General features: G+C 39.2%; 1 protein-coding gene across 2 annotated transcripts in view; it reads left to right on the forward strand.

Moving 5' to 3' along the window:
* The first annotated feature begins 11,466 nt into the window (after positions 1-11,466).
* LOC143149276 (uncharacterized) overlaps positions 11,467-21,355 on the forward strand; it is a 443,848-nt gene continuing 433,959 nt past the window's right edge. For both annotated transcript variants that reach the window (XM_076316493.1, XM_076316494.1), the window contains exon 1: positions 11,467-11,672. The gene's annotated coding sequence lies outside the window, so the exon portion shown is untranslated. The remainder of the gene's footprint in view (positions 11,673-21,355) is intronic.

The raw sequence follows: 21,355 nt of genomic DNA on the forward strand, positions 1-21,355 counted from the left end.
TCTACGAACATTGTACGATACAATTTTGTGGGTCAACGTGAAAGAGTGAAATCAAGAAAATATTTCCGTATAATCCAATATCAAAAGAAGTGTTTTTTTTGCGGACATCGTTTATCTTAATAATCCTTCAGCTTAAGGACGCAATTAATCAGCCATCGAGGTCATGAATAATTTATCCGAGAAGAAAAAGAGATCTCCGAAAATATTCCACCGTAACCGATCTTAATTCGTGCCATTCAGTCGCGCCATTTAATTCAACCACTTTCATTGGCAGACGCGAGCTTTCTCTGCAGTTGCACTTCATTCCGTTTAACTTCAAATTGATAACTGTTCGGTTCATCGGTTACATTACGAGACTTTACTCTTCAGTGAAAATTCACTTCGTTAAAATGAGAACGAGTCATGCAGGATGTTTGAAGAAATATTGAACCGTAACATATATGAAAAGTCGACCGAAGTTTTCGAACGTTGTAAATTATATATTCCAATGTAACCAACTGGAACTATAAATGGTAAATTATAACAATCGAAAAGTCATCCGAAATCTGAAAAAGGTTTTATTTTATCATAATTTTACTAGAGGAACAAAACCAAAAAAGAACGAAACTATTTTTTAAGCCACCAAGATTCAAGTACGAATAATACTTTATACAAATCCAAGAGTGTAACTCCTGCAGAAATTGCTCCAATTGGCCAAATTAAAAATATTGAGTTAAAAGTATAAAGTTTGGATTAAAAATTGTTGATTTTTATATACTTGTATAATGTTTTCATCGTATACACGTTATTCCTGGTAACAAAATTGAATCGCTTTGTATCCATAAATGTTTTAATTCTGAGCGAGGAATATTTCCGATTTCCTTCAACGGTAATACGATACCGTTGTGAGCGATCGTCGTCTAATTTGAGATAATGATTTATTTAGGGCAATTACTCGAGGTGACGTTGCTTGATAGATGATTAAAAAAATCTTTGTATCGCTGCCGTCGTTACGTGATTCCAGAAGACGAGAAAATTCATTAACATAATTAAAATACCAGCCAGCGAAACGAAACTGAGTTGGTAATACGTATGTATAGTTTGCGCCCCTATTATTAATGTTGATGCAATTAATCTATCCGTGTCGCGTGTCATGGGAATCGCGAAGTACGCGGGGTTCTATTCGAAGCTCGAATCAAGCTGCATAGCTGGGTCTGAAATTAATTTCTATGCTATTTTCGTAGGTCTCGAATGGCAGGTAACGTCTAAAATAGATGATTAATTTTGAATGCGTACTCTTGTTCGTACGAAAGCCGAAGTTCAGCTTGAGTTCTATAGTTATTAGTTATTTCCTTGCACTAACAAGTGTGTTTACTGTCAAACTGAACGAAGGAGTATAATACTCTCTATCGAGTTAGAGAGATCATTAAGCCTTTTTCAAAGTTCTTTAGCTTTGCCAGTAACATTTGCAATGTCAGAATGATTAAATTTTTCTGAATTAAGTAAGATCCCAATTTATTAAATCAGATTAATTGAAATATTTAGTTGTACCTTTTCTTTGTACCGTTTTTTCTTTTATATACATACATTTATACATTTTTGACAACGGTGTATCTTTGAACAATAAAAATTTTCCAAAACTGCTGGAAAATATTTCGAATCAATAATATTGAACATTGTAGAATTGTTTGTTCTTCGGGAGCATCGAAAAGACAATAACGTTTCAACAATGGTATTTCCTTTTAAATAACTGTGATCACTTTCTATTTCAACGACTCCCGTCAATTTTTACAGTGGTCGCGTCCTCTCTTTTTTTAAACGACTGTTGTTTTCCGTTGAAAAAATTCTGCATATGGTTTTGAAGTGCACGCTTCAATGTTTTCGCATTTTTTGTCTGGCAAACTGTGTTGCACTGACCGGAAAAGCTTCCCAGCCGACATCGTGCAATTGTTCCTGCCTCTCTTTTGTAATATGTGACTGGACTGGAGGTTATCGACTGCACAGCTACATAATATTGACTGTTCAATCGCAATCTCCGATCTTCGTGATTGGACGTAGCAATTACTCGAAGTAATTTTTCCTTCCTGGATAAAAGAATACAAATCCTCCGATGGATAATCGACTCGAATTGTCCTTGACCACGAGCTTTCTGCCTGAAAGAAATCAATTAAATGTCGTCTCTTCGTATCGCGCATGGAATAAAATTCCGAATTTATGAAATCTGAAAAGAAGAGAAATAACGTATCGTTCGTTACTCGATTCTTATCGTCCTTGAAATTTATTTAACTCCTCGCTTTCTCTGGAACCTCTGAGGTGATTTCGAACACCCTGATTCACTCGAATGTTTCGTCTTACGTTACTCGTGGATTGAAACGGTTACTGATTATATTTTTCCAATCGTTAAATGTTACTCCAAATGGATACGTTCAAAGGAATAGAGTCTGATAAACGAAGAGAGTAGTAAGGCTCTCTTTGGACGAAGCATCTGACCAGTAAACAAGAAACTCCAAAGATCTCGACTAAGCATTCCACAAAGCATTCTCCTTTGTCCACAGCTACTACGGTATAGTTAATTTTATGCGTGAGGTTAGTTCTAGGTTCATCGAGAAGACATCGTTTTCGTTGTAGGATCTTTAACTTTAAGCTCGCTCTAAGCTAGTTTTAAGACTCCAGTGTACGAATCTCTGTAGTCATCCAAGCAATTGTCGAACAAGTAGCTTCTTTTCGTTCACTCGCTCGTACATCAGTTTAGTCACCCCTGCTTGTATATAGCTTCTAGAGAAGAACGATTCCATCGTAGAAGGGTGCTTACTGTACGAGGCTGACAAGGTGGTTTCTAGAAGAAATTACGAGTCGTAAAATTATTCAATATTTTCTACATTCTCCTTAATCCAGGAGTCATTTTTCCAGCTTCCAGTCATACAAATACCGACGTAAGTAGAAATGATCGGTAATGGGCAGACGCACAAGACGAACCGTTAATCTTGAACCATCTCCTTTCTGGTTTAAACTTAGCTTGCATAGTATTTATTCACCGAGAAATTTCCGCATACCTGTCTGTGAAAGTTGCCAAAATCAGGCCAGGATCCCTGTTGTTAGATGTTCCAAGTCATGTCCACGCTTGTAACATGATGCAGGGAGAAATGAGGTACTTGTTTCGGTGGTGTTGATCGTCTCTCTCTTCGATCGAGCTCACTAAGAGCAAAGTGGATCGATTAGGGTTAACTCCACGCTTCGTGTCACGACTTTCCTAATTTCGTCTCATTTTATTTGAGAACGTAATTGTTCGGCAGAATTAAACGAGATCTTAGAAACTTCGGTTCCTTTCGTCTTCTCTGGTTAACAATCTGACTTGTAATGCACGCAGGGGAGATCGACGAAACTTTGGTTCTACCTATCTCTCTCCGGATCTCCATTCGCTGTAATCTCCTCGTTGTAAAACCCGGTAATCGATATTACTAACGACGAAGGATTGTTCGCTAATCGACTGTGAACTTTGAATAATTTCTCGAGATATAAGAATAAACGTAAGATCGTAAGATAAGAAACTATTGTGACGTACGAAACGTCACAGTTGACAGTTGAAGCTTTTGAGACCAGCTTCTTGAAACCACTTACAACTCGAGATATAATTATGCGTGAAACTTTAAACGAGACACTCTGTATAAATATATATATACAACTCTGTTGTATTTCGATAAATTCATTCTCAGTAACAAGTTCTCGTTCCTTTCTTCCTGGTTCCCTTCGTGTAATCCTAAATTACGGGGCTCGCTAAGAGATATTAATCTCGAAAATGTTGTTTGACCGTCTAAACTCCGTTAGAATATAACATATTAGGGTAGAATCTCAGGATAGATGGGACTTGTAAAATCTTAGCAAGATACCAGCGTGGCTGTAACTTCGAAAATATTCTTAGTCGCCTGTCCTCTGGCACCTTGCTAAGATATTCCACGTTTCGTGTATTCTCGCGTCCCTGTAATGTTCTATTTGCTCTGGTAGCAAGCTGTGAGAATAGACGGGGAGTTATTGTTACAATATTTCCCGAGACAGATGGGTTTGATAGGACCACAAACGCGGTATAGTTAAACGTGGCAAAGTTCGTTTGCTAAGCAAGTGGCTGTACAAACTTCGCGACAGGGAACGGTGGCTCGTTTTGTTTTTTCCCCCAGTTGCGAAGAAAGGAGACGTAAGTGTCGGTGGAGAAGGTGGGTCGGTGTTCCGTTTAATTTTCAAGTAGCGCCGGATAAATCTCACACTTTCTGGCAAGCGAGTACGTTCGAGCTCTCGCGTGTACAAGTTACAACTGGCATCCATTACACAACACCGTATGTATTATGCATAGATATGTATATCCATGTATGTACGTCCTTATTAGCGTCTACTGCAGACCGCGTTACTCGCCAGGCATCGATTATTACTTATGGCCTCGCACTAAATTATCCATAAACAATTTCGCTGACTTATCGTTGTTCTCGCGTGCTGGGACACTGCACGGTGTCTCCACGGTTGGATGGGAATTACGAGACGCGTTCCGTCATGTTCCCCTCCACCATCGGCGGAACTTTGGATTCGAGTTCAATTTGCGGATTACCATCCGAAAGAAAATGCAAGCCCCGATCGTTACGACCCATCAGAGATTGTTTTGCCGCGATCGAATCGTAAATCCTGGCTAATATTGCGAAGTTAATCCAACCACGTCGCGAAACGCCCGGGAATACCTTCGTAGCTCGGTTGATACTAATCTCATAATACTCGGAACGGTAAACACGTTACAAATTGCCGAGGAAGTTGTTCCGATCGTGTGAAAGCGAAGGTGACGAAACATTGTGAATTACTCTACACCGGCGAACGGTACAAAGTTTTATTAACATTGAGCGCGGTGAACTTATTCGACGGTGTAACGCAGCTGAACGTCGTTAAAGATTAATGCGCTCGCTAGAGCGGCACGAAATTTTGAAGGGAAGCTATTGATAATGTTTAAGCAACCGAGGATCACGAAGTTTCCGCTAAAGTTTTGTCGAGACGCGTAGTTTACGAAACGGGCAACTTTATTATCTTCCAGTCTTTAACCTTCACTGTTGCTAATGGCAAGTCACGGGCATCGGTAAAAGTAATACGTGCGTTTCGATGAAATTTAACATTCGCTTCGGATCAAATTCTCCGTTGCTTACATTCACGAATATTGGAATATTCCAGAAATATTCGTATCGAAAGATCGTCGAATCATCGAACCTATCGAAAAATCGAACAAAAGTGGAAGATCAATCGTAAAACGTATACAATCGCGATAGTTACCACATCTATTGTTACGCGTTTATCTATCGAACACGAGCTTCTGCAGATCGGAGCGAAAAGACGAGAGATACAAGAGTAGGTTATCCGAACCGTCAAACCTCACCTATCTGTGTCTCGGATTATCACAGTTCGATCACCAGTCAGTGACAACCCGAGATACTGTAACTCCATCGAACAATATTACCAACGATCTGCGTCAGGGCGTCATTTCTCGCCCGCATTCCAGATTCAGCTCTGGAGCGCAACTGTCCGTTTCAGAGACCGTCCCCACCTGACGCCATCATAGAAAATCACGGAGGAGACGCGTCCAAAGAGACGTGAATCGATGACTGAAGGATTGTTGACCTTTCACGGCGTTTAATGACGTACGTAACGGCCGCGGCTGGAAGTCAAGAAGATTGTTTACGCGCGACAAAGCCTCGGGGTTACTGATGGTATGCCGAACTCACCTGCCGCCTAACTTCCCCCGTGGGGGCATAGAAATGAATACCACTTCGCGCTCTTAATGACGTGCTTAACTCGGTCTTCATCTGGTTAAGCGAAAACATTCGCGGGTCTAGAGCGGAGCCAACGGTTGCGGGGGGAGGTGGATCGAGGGGTTGCTCCGTCGACAGGAAAATTAGGACACCCGATATATAGATAGAGGGGACTCGGACGGAGCGCGGAGGAGCTGCGTAGGATGGCTGAAGAGGGGTAAGGGGCTGGAGGAGAGAAGCAAGAGCGAGCTGGGTGCCAGAGGCTGGAGGGTGTCGAGAGACCCGTCCTGGGAGTGTGGATGGTAGTAGGGACTCCCGAGTGAGCTGTTTGCAGTTCCTTCCACAAGCCTCCAGTTTGCATTAGTTTGCATACGTGAGTGAAAGTTTAAAGTTTAGTAATTTAAACAGCCGTGCGCTGTCCCTTTTCCGAAGAGGCCATTGGATATATGTGCATGCGCGGATATATTATGTGCACCTATATCGATGCAGGTTGCGCGCGCGCGCGTACGCTCGTGCGCTCGTGCGCTCGTACGTGCAGCCCGTCGACGTCTCTGTCTCGGAATATTCAACGGATGCAGTTAAGTATTCCTGGCGGCCCAACCTCTCCCTCTCCCCCTTTTTTCATGTTGGCGCGTTGCACGGGAAAAAACAAACTGGGCTGCATTTCCTTTGCATTCGTTCCTCCTCGCTTTTTTAAATATTTTCTTTTTTTATTTATTTATTTTTTCCAAGGGAGAGGGGAGGAGGGAATCCTGACGGTCCTTTTTCCAAGTACGTTTATACAGGAGACTGGATTATTTTGGAAATATTGTCAGGTCACTTTGCAGCTCGCCCATATTTCGCGGACGTTGGGCAAATTTCACGGTAGAGTGATCCAAGTGAATTCGATGGAGAGGTAAAAATTACTAGAACGTTGGATAATATTAATACAACGGATGCGGATGGTCTTCAAGTAACGGAGGAGAGTTGTACAAATCCGTTGGATAAACATTCGGCGGTAAGGGGTACCTTGGCAAGCATCGGAGCACGGTGAAACAGCGGCTGAAAATTATCCGAACGATATTGAAAATTGTATCGATAATTTTAGAGGTACGTTGTATAGAAACGTGGTATAATATTGGCTAATTAAATTCATTGCATTCGTTGTTTATAAAGGTAGGAGAAATATAAGATGTAATATCAATGTTCTTTCTAATTGTTAAAAGTGTTGGTTGTTTGCGTCGGTGAATATTAAGAACAGATTTTGATCTTTGCGAAGTCGTTTAAATATTTTTGGAATTGCGGTTTGGGGCCCATTAATGGGCCATATAAATTCTTTGGCGCGTCAACGCACCGGACCGACATGACTCGGCAGTCTTGCTCAATTTTCTTGAAAATTTTACACGTCAGCTACAATTTTTTCATTTATTCACGATCTAAATGGCATCAGAAAACTAAATATATCGTTGGATTCACGATTGGAGTGAATTTCATTTACGGACCGATGTAACTGGGAATCAATACGTGTTAGTTGAAATATTTCGCCAATTGTTTGATATCGCAAAGATTAACGGTATTCCGATTATCGTTTGTTTATGAATACGACGAAAGTATTGTCAAATTTGCACGAATGTATTGAATCGAAAGATCATGACTGCTGGAATTAAAAATATTTTTATTCAGATTCGTCGAACCTTTGAAAAGAGTCAGATGGTGTAAAATACAAAGAGAACGTAATTTCACGAAGTTAAATATCTGAAAGAACCTGGGACCATTTAGTAATTAGACAAATTCTTCAAACTATGTCTACAAAAGTTGTGCACGGTTAAGGTTACAAAATTTGTCGAACCCTTTGACCTTACCCTGTTTACTTTGTCCCGTTTCCCAGTACTCGAACTTCTGTTCCTTTTCCTAATTATAACGAATAAAGTCGTCGAGTAAATAAAGAATAAAAAAAAAAACGTTATTCCAGCTGAAACACAGTTCTGCGATATTAATTCCGATAATGGTTTGAACACGTTGCGTTGAGTGCATTTAACGATTTAATTTTTCCTAATTTTCGATTCCAGCAGTGATTACCTCCTTGAGAACTACTACTAATAAGAATCCTTTCGATTGCACTAAATTCCCATTTCTATTCCTTCCTTGGGTATTCCCACTTGTCCTTTTGCTTGCGGCTCCCCAAAAGTACGAATTCCCTACCACGTAATTTCATTCCCCCCTCCTACTTCGTCCTCTATCCCCAAATGGTCCCCCTTTCTCTCTCCGTGCCTCTGCACCAACGACATAGTTATTTTTCGGGGGAAGATTCGACATCGATACCGTTACATCTCTCTGAATACATTATCCGGCTTCCGAGCGGTACGCACGCGAATGCATTACGTTATTTGTACGCGTATACGTGCACGGGAGATGGTGATTTACGATATCGCAAACTACTTTCCGAAAGCTCGACTCCTTCGTGTCGCCATACTTCATCATTTATGTGCTCGATTCTTTCGATTAAAGTTTCATTAAGCGGGACTTTATAGAGAACTCTCTCGTTTCCTAATACAAATCCCCCTTTCTTTAAGTGGATTCTTTTCGAAGAAGCGCCAATAAAAGTGGATTTGTGTACGCTTTTTCCCTACGGGGCCGTAACATAGGGTAGGTTACCAACTTTTTTCTAAATTATATCGAAATCGTTTTATACACTACGCCCGTACTGTTAGTATAAATCATCGAATAAAGAGACAACTTGTACCAAATCGAAGGGATTTTCAGTTCGCAAGAAGACCAGTTAAATTTCAAGAAATTCCCTTCAATCAGCTTTCAAGTGACCAAATTGTTCCTTCGCTGTCTAAATTTATTCGATATACAACGAGACGAATTTCCCGACTTGTACAGTTCCATTGGAACAAATACTTGTGAATTTTTTACGTACCTGATTTTGTCACTGTATTAAATAATGTTTCATCATTTTTCGAGAGTTAGAAAATTTTAAAACATTCGAAGCGTGGCAACCACTTTAAAGGGTCAAAAAGAACGTTTTATGGACAGCTATTCCCTTGCCCATTACGATCAAGATGCAATTTTATAACTGCTTTGTAACAGCTCGTGGGATCTTCTTTCATCCTCGTTATTTTCTTTCCTGTTCCGTTTCTGTCTCGCAATCGGACTCCATTTTCAGCTCGATTGCGCACGTGACTTTCCGCGTTCTTACCGTACTCCCCCGAGAACAAAAATACCGAGTTTTATAAGACGCATAATTGCCACAATAAGGCGACAGGAGACGAGTCACTACGTCGAGTTTAACGTGAACGGCAATCGTCCCCGTAGAAGCTGTGTCACTCATGACTGTGACAGTTTCTTCGAAATGTTCACGCAACTGTAATTCCCGTGAAATAAAAATAGTTTGCTTTCTATTTGCGGTTCGATGAATATTACTCGAGGATTCCGTCGAATAGAAGTAACGTAATCTTCCGTTAATCAGAGTCGAGAGAACCTAACGACGAATGGTCGCGATTAGCGAGCAATCGACACGTAGCTACGATAACTATGATAAAAAAACACAAGGAAGTATGACCGATATTTTTCAAAGAGCGTGGAATTTTTACGAAATAATTACTCCGTCCAAGTTCACAATCCTCCAATTTCGATCCTTTAAAAATACGTCCGGATCCCTGTATAAATATCGATCACCTGAACAAAAATATGTCATTTATTGGTTTCTTTACAAAATCGTCAATCGATGCCGATACAAAAATGCAATATTTTTATCGCGATGGGATAAAATTTGAAAATATTTTAACGTACGTTGAACGTGGCGTCCAGGTACGGAGACAATGTCTTTCGCGGCAATTACGATGACTCGCTATAATGGTACGCGTAACGTTGTGACAATTCCGGTAACAATAATAATACCTTGCAGTCCATTTCCGTTGTTTGGATAGCTGTGCGTTTCCACTAGACAACTAGCTACAGCATCGTCGTGTTAACGACACGGTCTCGTTGTCCTTTCAGCACTTGGAGGACTTCGACCCAGCATCTCGTTGCAGTTGCAGTTGATTTCGGATAGTTTCAGATTCCAACGGAACCGGTCTCCATCAGCAGAGAGTTCCAACTGGTCGAAATTACTCTTAGCTCTCAAAGCTGCTCCTAATTTCATAGAGACTCATCAAAGTCCGTCGAATTAACGATCCCGGTTCTATTGCCCGCCAGGAAGATGATTACTCAATCGTTGGCCGAACTTGCCAAGTTTGAAAACATTATCGGTGACCGTGGCAGAGGAATATTACTTTGCACCCGTTTAAATTTAAACACCGATTCGTCGTTACGAGGTGACGATGGTGACGTTCCTCACTTGGTGTTAACGTTGGCAGGGGCATACGTTATTGTACCCGCGAACAACGCGCAAAGCTAGTCCGAGTGTCTAAGACGTTGCAACTGAGACTGCATTCACGGTTCGCAGATAAACTGTAAACAGAGTTAAACCCTTTGCGGTCGGATGTTGCGCTAGAGGCGACACGGCTCGAGGGAAAGAAACCTAACTAGGACAGGCTCACTGAACTCAAAATGTACTTTACAGGTAAAAAATTTAACGGTTTATGGAAGTCATTCGAAGAAACACGAGACTATTGACTCATAAGGACGAAGAAATTGAAAGCTTTAATTATTTTCTATTTGAATTCGAGAGTTGGTTTTTGACAGCTTTAAATACTAGTCAGTGGATGGCCACTATTAAGACTTTTTCTGTGACACCGTTTTGTATGAATTTTTCATGAATAATAATATTAATAAGCTATCTTTAACGAGCAAGAGTAGTGTACAATGAAATATAAAGTATCTAGGAATGAATAATACATAAAACGAAGAAATATACGAGATAATTCACAAGGACGAAGAAATTGAAAACTTTAATTATTTTCTATTTGAATTCGACAGCTTTAAATACTAACCAGTGGATGGCCACTATTAAGACTTTTCCTGTGACACCGTGTTTTATATGAATTTTTCATGAATAATAATATTAATAAGGTATCTTTAACGAGCAAAAGTAGTATACAATGTAATATAAAGTATTTAGGAATGAATAATACATAAAACGAAGAAGTATACGAGATAATTCACAAGGACGAAGAAATTGGAAATTTTAATTACTTCCTATTTGAATTTGAACGTAAGTTTCGATAACTTAAAAGTTTTGCCAGTAGATGGCAAACTTAAATACTCTGGTCAAGAGATTCTACGAGTGATTCATTTTGTGCAAGATAAATTTGAATTGCAATTAATTTTTAAACTATTTACAAGTGTAGAAGGAATGTAAATGTCTCTGAATCTATTACGTTCGAATTTCATAACCTTGCATTGTACGTATTGCTTTTCAAACTTATACGTATCACGATTCTACTTATTTATTTCAATGAGTTTTATTAATCCGTAATGGTTTAGATTCGTACGAACATTTACCTTGATCGATGTTCCTTTCCAATTAAAATTTTGTATGCTTCACGAAGTACTCGTAGGGCGTAACGATCGAATGCATTGAAAAGAAGGATTTAAGAACGCGCGCGATCGATGTGGGTTCGATATCGTAGAAACGCGCCATACTAGAGGGCGCGAGTGTAGACGACGAGTTGCGAACATTCCCGAACATTCGATTCGATCGTGTCATTTGGCGCGCGTGTTGTGTAGAAATGTGCACGGTTCAGATTTATATTCTTGTTCTTAAAGTTTTTGATAAAATTCTTGCAAACTTTCCAGTGAATTTACTCATTTTCTTAAAACGTTGATCTCAACGACACGAACGAATACATTGTGCGTGTTATGCTTCGTGGAACGATTGCAGTACTTGAAAAATCATGCTCCTGTTTGATGGTTATGCAACAATTCCAATTCTACAAGATCAGGAGATGGCAGTTTCATTTTTGCGGGAAATACACGATGCCGGTTAAAGTTTAGGTAAGTGGACAGTAATTACTAAGCATTTACATCGACGAAATATATTTGAAAGACAATTTGAATATCAGAGTATTATATATCAGTATTTAAACGATGATCAAAGTAACAAATTCCAAATAAGGACAGAGTGAACGACGAAGCAAAATGTCATTACAACGAAGTATTGGATGTAAAATCTTGTTATCTATTCGTTTCAACATCGTTCGTCTGTATAACATCGTCGATCGGGTGACATAATAAAGAGAAAATGAATTATTTTATCAAGGAAAGTAAATCTTTCAGTAGAAAATATTCAAAATTTGTTCGAATTATTTGTAATGAAATTTATCGCTATAAATCAGCAAATAATTATACTATTTCGAATGTTTTATTACGCATCGTTATCGATACAACTTTCAATGTTTTTTTATTAAGGAAACTTTTATATTTCCGCTTATATAGTCTCGTCAAATTTTAATTACAGTTCATAGATAATTATTTCAATTATATTCAAAGTCACGTTTAGAAATAACCATTTGGTCGCATTTTGCCTCGTCGGTCTACTCTACTTTCGTACATTTCATTTCCTGCGGAAAATAAATATTTTATTTTCATACGGAGCACTATTTTGTACAATAAAGATGTTAAATAAATAAAACAAATATTCTACCCCAATTAATATGTAAACATCGAGGCGCATACGTAAGTACATCTACATTTATTTCAATATTACTTAATAATTTACTTAAACGATTACTACATACACGTGTATTTTAACAATCATTGCAATACTTCACATTTAGTCTTAAAAATTCCTCCAAATGTAACCAACACGTTTCAGATGATAAACAACTGTTTCGCGGGAAACGTACAATTTTTCATATAAATGAAATAATAATAATGAATAAATTTTTCATATAATTTTTCATATAACACGACACGTATCGCAATAGAAACATACTATTAAATTTCAAATGCTCTCAACTGCATCTTCCTTACGATTCGCTACAACAATTTAATCAAAACCGTCAGAAATCGATCGATCGTTCACAATATTCATTCTTTCTGTAATTAAATAACCAGCATTAAAAAACCTACTCTGGTAACAAACCCAACGTACACAAAAACCTCGAATAGTTTAATGTAGCACGAATTATCATCCCTGCGTTCCTTATTCCACGAATTCGCAAACCTGTTTAAAATATCAAGCCGCACGGTAATCGGCAGTGATAAAAGAACGCGAAAAGCGAAGCCGTGTCGTTCGATCGAAAGGCCGTGAAACGAGTAGCGTTCGATAATTCCTTCTCGAAGTTCGCGTATCGTTTCCATTCGCCTTTCCCGCGTTATTTTTCCACCCGCGATTCGTTTCTACGTGGTTCTTCGCTCATTGCCGATAACGTCTGTCTCGATCTCGTACGCGTATAAATATCACGATTTAATGATTCGCGTGGAACTTCGTGCCATCGTGACAATAAGAGGACGGTGGTACCGGTTTAGGGGGAGAGGAGAGGGGATATTCGCGGCTACGCGTTCGTTTCGACAAATCCCAGTGTTTCCCGAGTTCTCGTTTATGCAAATGCACCGAGCGAACGTCGACGGGAAATATTTTTTCGTAACTATCGGCCGGCATCAAAAGCATTCGCGATCGAGTTTCAGGGCGGCGGTGGGGGTGGGTTCGGTCGACTCGGTCGTCGTTGCCAAACCAGCCACGGCATTTCCGTGGTCGACCAGGATAACGATTTAAAGTTCAGCAAGCTGTTTCTGGCCGTGTGAAGTAAGAGCTGATTAGAATGCGGATGAGGTCGATCGGTCGGTGGTGGTGAACATGTATATTCAACGTGGTTTCCACAAGAGCCGTCGAGAAATCGATTTCGTGCCTTAAAGCCCGCCACTTCGAGGAGCGCGGACGCCCGAGCAAAAAGACACCAACTGATTTTAACGCGCTATTATGCCTTTTTACCGAGTCCGTTTCGCGATAACTGATTTACCCCCTATTGGAGCCCCGTCGTCTTCCTTCTAGACCTGCCCTCCCTTCGTGGAGGGGCCTCGGAGAAACTGAAAGCGCGATGTTGAAATATATTACGCTCGGGGAAATATCAATGAAACGGAACGGGGGATGCGAGGGAAATATTTAAATATTTCGGGGCGCAACGTCGATACTCGATCGTTGTAATTTACGGTGAAGAGAGGTACGCGGTTTTGAGCGACTGCGTAAGTCGAAAAGACGAAATAAGCTCTCGCGAATGGTTTCGAATCTCGTACGGTGTCTCGGGTGTTCGTTAATTTGTAAATCGTGTAAATAGTTTCGAAAACGAACATTTGTCAGAGGAAGATTATGTTCCACGTTCGAAACCAATCCTTTTTCTTTCTTCTTTCACGCGGTTACATTTCAATGTACAAATTGCGAAATACGACCGCGTTAATGATGTTTATTAAAGGGATGACGCTGATATACGGGAGTAATTGATTTAATTTTTACATTACGCGGAACACCGGCCGCGATACAGAATAATTGGACGATCGATCAGTATCCGACGTTCACGAAACGGATAATCCTGTTCGTTCAATTTGTTTCACGATAACTAACTTTGGCCGTTAACCAAGAAATTCCGTGATAATTGTACGTAAAAATGGTTATCGACACTCGTACCGCGATAATGGAGCGATATTATGTTACCGTTCCATCGAAGTTTCGTGTGCATACAATAGACGTTTAGGAACGACCGATACTGGGTATCGTTATCTTCTGTTTGCGGCGTCATTTTCGATCCTTTTTAACAGGTCGATTCGATCGAATTTATCGCGTATAAAAATTAGCAAACGCTTCGGTATACGGGGTGATTCAGAAATACGTGTACATACTTCGAGGGGTGAATTTACACGTTAGATTAGGCAAAAAATGTCCTATGAACGTACGTTGTGTATACCATAGTTTTAGAGTTATGGATACTCAAGTATTCCCTTTGTTTTTATTTCGAGCTCAATGGAAATCAACAACGTACTATACGAAGCTGAGAAAATGACCTCTGGAAGAAATGAAGAATCGTATCGAACAGTTTAATCGATCATCAAAGGTCTGCAGTTAACAATAAGTAAAAATTGTACGATGCTATTTAAATTTTACTGTACGGTGTTACACTCTGATCTTTCTTTTTTTGAGACTCCAAAGAGCATAGCTTCACAGAACATAGTTTCACAGAACATAGCTTTGCAGAATATAGCTTCGTAGCTTTATGGAAGATAGTCTCAGAAAACATAACTTTACAGAATCATAGGACATAAGTTCATAGGAGATAACTTCAAAAAATATAGGAAATTTTTTACCCGACCGAGTATGTAGATCCACCCCCTGAACTATGGACATATATTTCCGAATCCGTAGAACGGAAAGCAGAATTTGAAAATTTCTTTTCGAAAACAATCGTTTGACCTAGACTCGGGATCGAAACTCGATCTCTCCAACGAGTTATATTTCAAATGGTCGAGGACGAGCCGTGTAAGAAACGTTGCCTCGGTTTCCGCCTCGTTAACTGTTAATAAAGCGGTCTCCGCTTTCCGGTTGGTTCATCGTCACCGAAAAATTCACTCCTTTGCGATAGAAACAACCCATTTGTAATTTCGTCGTGGAAAAATCAGCCGGCCGTATTACAAGGTGGATTTTCCACGGTGGGTAGGATCGTTTACGGATTGCGTGTAATTTATAACTTTTTTCTCGGTCCCCCGGAACTTCGTTTTACGATAAAATTCTAAATACGTTACTCGGGTTATAAATGCTTTAACGCAATAAAACGGAAGAGGACGCAAAACTACGACGCATAATGCTCGCGCAAACATTTTAGCGGGACAGTTTTCAGATTTTACGGCCGTGTACTACATTCCCGCGCTACAGCAAGATATACTGGTAACCAGTTATCGGAATCGACCAGCGGCGAAAAAGTCGCGCGAAATTACGCGAGCGCGTTCGCGAAGTGTGGATCCCGAAAAAAAACTTGAAAAACCCGACTATTTCCTGTTGTCGTCTTTTGATTAACTGCGCGGGAACGGCGCGAGCGGGTCGACGATAGTAATTATTTTTCACAATTATCGGGAATGTTCGAATAAGAGACCCACCACCCACAATTTGCGCGGGGCGTAACAAAGCATTCCTTTTGTTCGAAATTCCGCGGGGTCGTACCTTTGAACGTAATAAAGAGGGTAATTACATCGTAATTATATATTGTGAAGCACGCTTCAAACTCTATAATGCATAAACTGCAGTCCAGATCTATTTGAGCACCCTCAACGACAGATTTAGTCGTGGGTCACTGATCGTGGTTTTGTGGCTTAACCTTACTTACTGATATTAATGGAACCTTGCTCCTAAAGGGACTAATTGGTTAGTTCCCCCGTGACTTCCCTTGATTTTCTCGACAGTTCATCGTCTCGAATATTCTACGTAATTTCAAGCGCGGGGCGCAAAAACTTGTGGGATCCATTCAATGAAAGCATTCGACCGAATTTAAACACGACTTGAGAACGACCGGGTAGGTAATAGTTGAGAATCTGGAACAAAATTTCATCGGTTTCGTTAACAGGAATAACGTTCGTCGTTGGACAAGTGCGGAGAAATTTTTGTTATTTTTCAACGCGGTAACGATATATTCAGTTACGAGTAATAACGTACATTATTCGTACCAAGTGCCCATTCGAGTTAACGCAACGAAATATCTCGTAGACAATTAAAATGAAAAATCTACGAGTTATTTCGTTGCGTCGACTTAAATGGAACACTCTGTGTATATTCTACTTTTGTTAATAAACGGCGAGAGAAATTTTCGATAAACATCTTGTTTCTTTAATTTTTTATCTATCGCTTCGATTCATCTCTCACCCTTCTAATGTTTAAACGTAAGTAAAAAAAAATCTTAAAAGATTTTTGAAAGTATGAAAAATTTTTAATGTTTCGATATTGTTGGGACGGATTATTCACCATACGATTCAAGATCCTTCGATTAGTGATTTGTATACGACTTTCGTGACTTTTCAAGACTTGCGAGACTTTCGTGATTTACTTTCGTATTTCTTCGAGACTTTCGAGACGTAAAAACTTTCAAGATTTTCGAGACCCTTGCAGTTCTTCAAAATTTATAACGCTTTCCCGGGTGTTCGAGTCTTTCGAGACTGTCGAGAATTTAAACAATTTTCAAGTATTCTCCTCCGAAAGAGAACTCAAGAAGTTTCTCGAATTTCGCTCGTCGATTCAATATGTCTCGAGACAGGCGAATCGCATTGTGATCAGCTTTTCGATCGATAAAAATTCAGTGTAGTCGGTGTAAGTATCGGAAAGTGTTTTAAAAATCGTACATTCAGGAAGTAAATGTATTTGAAATCGTCGAGAAAGTACGAAGTTATGAACATTTTGTTTTAATCGTTGCGACACGTCTTGGTGCACTAACACGATTTGAGTTTGAAAGACTTGCCATATACAGTCTACTTGAACTGCCGCTCGACTTTTATCGCTGGTATCGAACGTATACACACGAGGCACATTGTCGAGGTACATCTTGGCAGAATGTCGTTACTTTTCACCGTATCAGACTGAGGTTTCCATTTGTGCCTTTCAACGAATTCTCCGAGATATTTCATACTCCTTGTACTCCTTTTACTCTGCCGCTCACAGATCCTCATTTTGTTTTACCGTTTCCTATCTCATATCTACGGCAACAAACGAGTATTCGTGAAAATTCAAAGACGAATTAGCTTAAATGGAAACTTAAAGCATTCTTCTAACATCAGCTTCTGATTGATGTTTCTCCTGAAATTAAAGTTCAAATACGATTCGCACTTTCCTTCTACCAATTTTTTCTTCCGAAATCTTTTATTAATCTTCCTTTGAAACGTGTGCTTCATTTGGTTCGCTCTTTCATTCCTTCTTTTTCACGTTTTAGTAATTTTTCAAAGATTAATCGTCCGAACGAAATTTTAATTTCTGTTGATGGAACGAAGTCCAGACTTAACGTAAATCTACTTTCATAGATGGACAATAATTAATTATTCTGTTATTTGTGTAACAATTGACTATTGAATTAATCATAATTAAAGCAATCGTTAATTACTCCTACTGAAGTTACAATTGCGAAGCATTTCAAAAATTACTGTATAGTATAGTATAGTAAAGTATAGATTATGTTTCATCCTCGACTTGCCAATGGACATTTTATTAAAACTATCTATAGTCTATTTTTTAGATTTTCTTAGATTCTCTTAGATTCTATTTTTTTAGATTTTCTTAGATTCTATTTTTTTAGATTCTCTTAGATTCTATTTTTTTAGATTTTTTTCCACTGCATCTAATCTTTGGACCTTTACCGTTTTAAATTCGAAACAAATGTCCATAATACACAATAATTAATTGGTAAAACGGTAAGTTGTGTAACACCTTCGATACTAAACGCAAGATGTCTAAAACAATGGGATTAAGGTTCGCAGCTTTGGTTCATGAAGCTTCTATGTGCAGTTAAGTCGAACGTTTCCTCGAGCCAATTGTTGTGTTAGATCAAAGGGTGGAGCGAGAACTTGCGGGATTAGTGTGTGACGAAACTAGTGGGAAAGGTAGCGTTATAGTGAATGATGTATAGAAGGAGGGTGTTAGGACTTTGAGCAATTGACCAGATTTATGATACAATGAGAAAACCTATTGCGAACTTACTAGCAACGCATAGTGTGCCATAAATCTGGCGCCACAAGGACAGTACCCCTTGACGAAAAGTTGAACCGGAAGGACCGTAGGTTTAGGAGCAGCACGCGCGCCGAGTCCTGGACACTGGACTTGCTTTCTAGTACTAAAACTTTCTTCGCATATCGAACCGAAGCACCGTACACGCCTTTAGGAAAAATTCCGGAAGTGGTGAAACTGCGCCACGTTGAATCGCGAGAAAAAATGATCCACTTCTAAAATATCTCGGAAAAGAAACTAAGATGAATGAAAATAGGACATATCGCAGTAAGGGTTTAATTACTGTTTCCATGAGCATGTTACTCAATTTTTTTTAATATAATAACCGTTTCGTTTAGATTTCTCTACTATTCGTTCATACTTTGTAATACTTCACCATTTCGAAGCAGTCTTCGTTCAGTAAAGTTGCACGTACATATAGAAACGTATTATAAAACATATACAATATCGTGACGTGCAACAAACATAAAGATAATAATCCGAAGTAATATTACCAACTGTACCTCAACCGAATACACGCATGCCTGAGGAATTTTCAAAATCGATATTCTCCGAAACGAAGCCACGTACGAAAGAATTGTTTGAAATTTTCGATCAGGTCGAGAGGAAATTTTATTCACGAAGATACTGTTCACGTTCGCTAACTTTTTCCCTTTTCAATTATTTTGGAAAATAAAGATTAATAGAGCGAAGTAAGAACATAATAATCGGGAAACAGGAAGACACTTTGAGATACTAATAATCGTTCCGGAGAAAAGCTGTTAGCTCGAGAAAAAGCTCATTAAAGAGCAATTCGAACAAATCACAGGCAGTTAGTCTGCAGGGACACCTCGTCACAACAGTATCATCTTAATCGTCTCGCTCCATAACGGAGCTATCCCTTAGCGCACCTCCCGAGAATTACCATTCTTGGCGCACATTCAACAATCTCATATCGACTGTAATGTCGGTGCCTTCGCGTTATTCGCATCCTCCAACCACGTCGGTTTTTGCGCGATCACGCGAATCGTCAAATTATTCGTCGGTTCCCAGCATATCGTTCGCCATTTCCATGTCTGCACCGGTATCCCGTATACGAATAGGATAGTCGCTTCCCTCTACAATCTCAAATTATTCGTCAATTGCTGCGATAGACGTGATAGACGAACGGGGAGTACTTGTTCAATTTTAAAAGAACTCGTTCCATCGTGTGCACAAGTTTTGAATTTAGAGTACGTTCGACTATGAGAGGCAAATGCATTAAGTTTGGCCGAAGAAATACGAGGAACGGTATAAATTTCATCCGATTGGTTCGTAGTCGAGTTTCGTGTAAAATTAGTTCTAGAAATAATATATTTGTCACTGCTCTTTTCGTGGTCAATTTCAAATAGTATATAATAGTATATTCTAGCATAGAATGACAAATAATAACGATGAAAGATAAAGAATGGTAAAAAAGATTGTTCAGTTCTTGAAATTGTAAAACGTTTAATAAATCGCTCGCTCTTCGTATTATTACAATGTTAACGTATAAACAGTCTCTGACTTATCTCGAGAAGCATCGAAGATATTAAAAATATAGTCAACTAAAAATTATTTAGTATATTATACGGTACGCAGAATTTTTCTATTTTTTCTTCGTACCAAAGAACATTCGTGAGAAAATTTGCACAAGATAAAGCACACCCAGTGGAAAAAAAATATCCTAGAATATTACGTTCCTAGCATGGAATTTATAACGAGAGGTCCGCGACATAAAGGAGAAACATATAACAAAAAGGTCACCTTCTTGCTACTTTGTTCTTCGAGCGCGTTTACGTGTATATATATATATTTTAACCAAGCTTCGCGCATGAGTAATTTAAATCCGTGTCTTTCAATGTTTCCAATAAGAAATTCACGTGCACTCTCGCGAAAAGTCAACACGGAAAATTAATAGGACACAGTGAAAGTGCGCCAGTTTATCAAGTTTCCGTCGGATAAGTTTCATTAGAAAAAAAAAAAAGAAAAAAAGAAAACGTGTTATTTTCCACGTGTGTATTTCAGCAAGCAGTAGTAATTACGGTGGTAAAATAAATTGCGAATTAAAGCTAGATAGAGAGTAACGCCGTTAGTGGCAGGCTGAACTGTATGTAGAAGTAATTTTTGATGAAATTACGTTCGTTTCGTATCGACTTTGGCCAACAGCTTGCGAACCTCGAGTGTGCTACGTATATCGTGCGGATTCCAACGAGGCGAACAGGGGAAAAAAACGAATGCAATACGAGGACGAAGGTCCGGGATAATCATTTTGTGCACCACCGAGAACGAATGCAAGAAGATTTTCACATCGTACATTCTGTTTCGTTGCAGATAAGAACAAATAAAACGAGGGAAAAGTTGGAGAGTATCTCGAGGTCTTTAACCGCGATTTTTTCCATAAATGCAACGATGCACCTGTAAAGTGCATTCTGTTTTTAAACGGAAGTACAGGTTTTGTTAGACGGGATCGATCCCTCTCGTCATTCTATCTGTAAAAACACGAGAAGAAGCAATTCGAGAAATGAATACTTTACGAGACACTAGACATTTTTTTAAAAGAACACACTCGAGGTTTATTCGGGACGATAAAAAGCACAGCCTGAAGTGACAGATAATTTTCATTCTCGGGATATTATCAACTGATATTGAATACGGTCGACTGTGCACATTTTTACCGTAGTTTATTCAAGAAAATTTTCCCATTCGTTTCTTTATCATTCGTTTGAAATATCGTGTAAAGTATTCATTTCTTTCGAACACTTCTCTGTAACACTTTTATACACAAAGAAGAAGAAGAAGAAGAAGAGCTATCTAAAAACGAACATCTTCGTTTACGTAAAAGTAGAATACGTAATTGTGGTTTGTTATCTTCAACGAAAGAAAAACATCTTGCTCGCACGGTTGTAAATGTGTCTACGTGTCCTCTTGATGAGATAAATTGTAAAATACATTTTAAATGAAATTACTCGTGGTATTATAATTGGATCGG

Source organism: Ptiloglossa arizonensis, chromosome 7, assembly GCF_051014685.1.
Source record: "Ptiloglossa arizonensis isolate GNS036 chromosome 7, iyPtiAriz1_principal, whole genome shotgun sequence".
NCBI classification, from domain to species: Eukaryota; Metazoa; Arthropoda; class Insecta; order Hymenoptera; family Colletidae; genus Ptiloglossa; species Ptiloglossa arizonensis.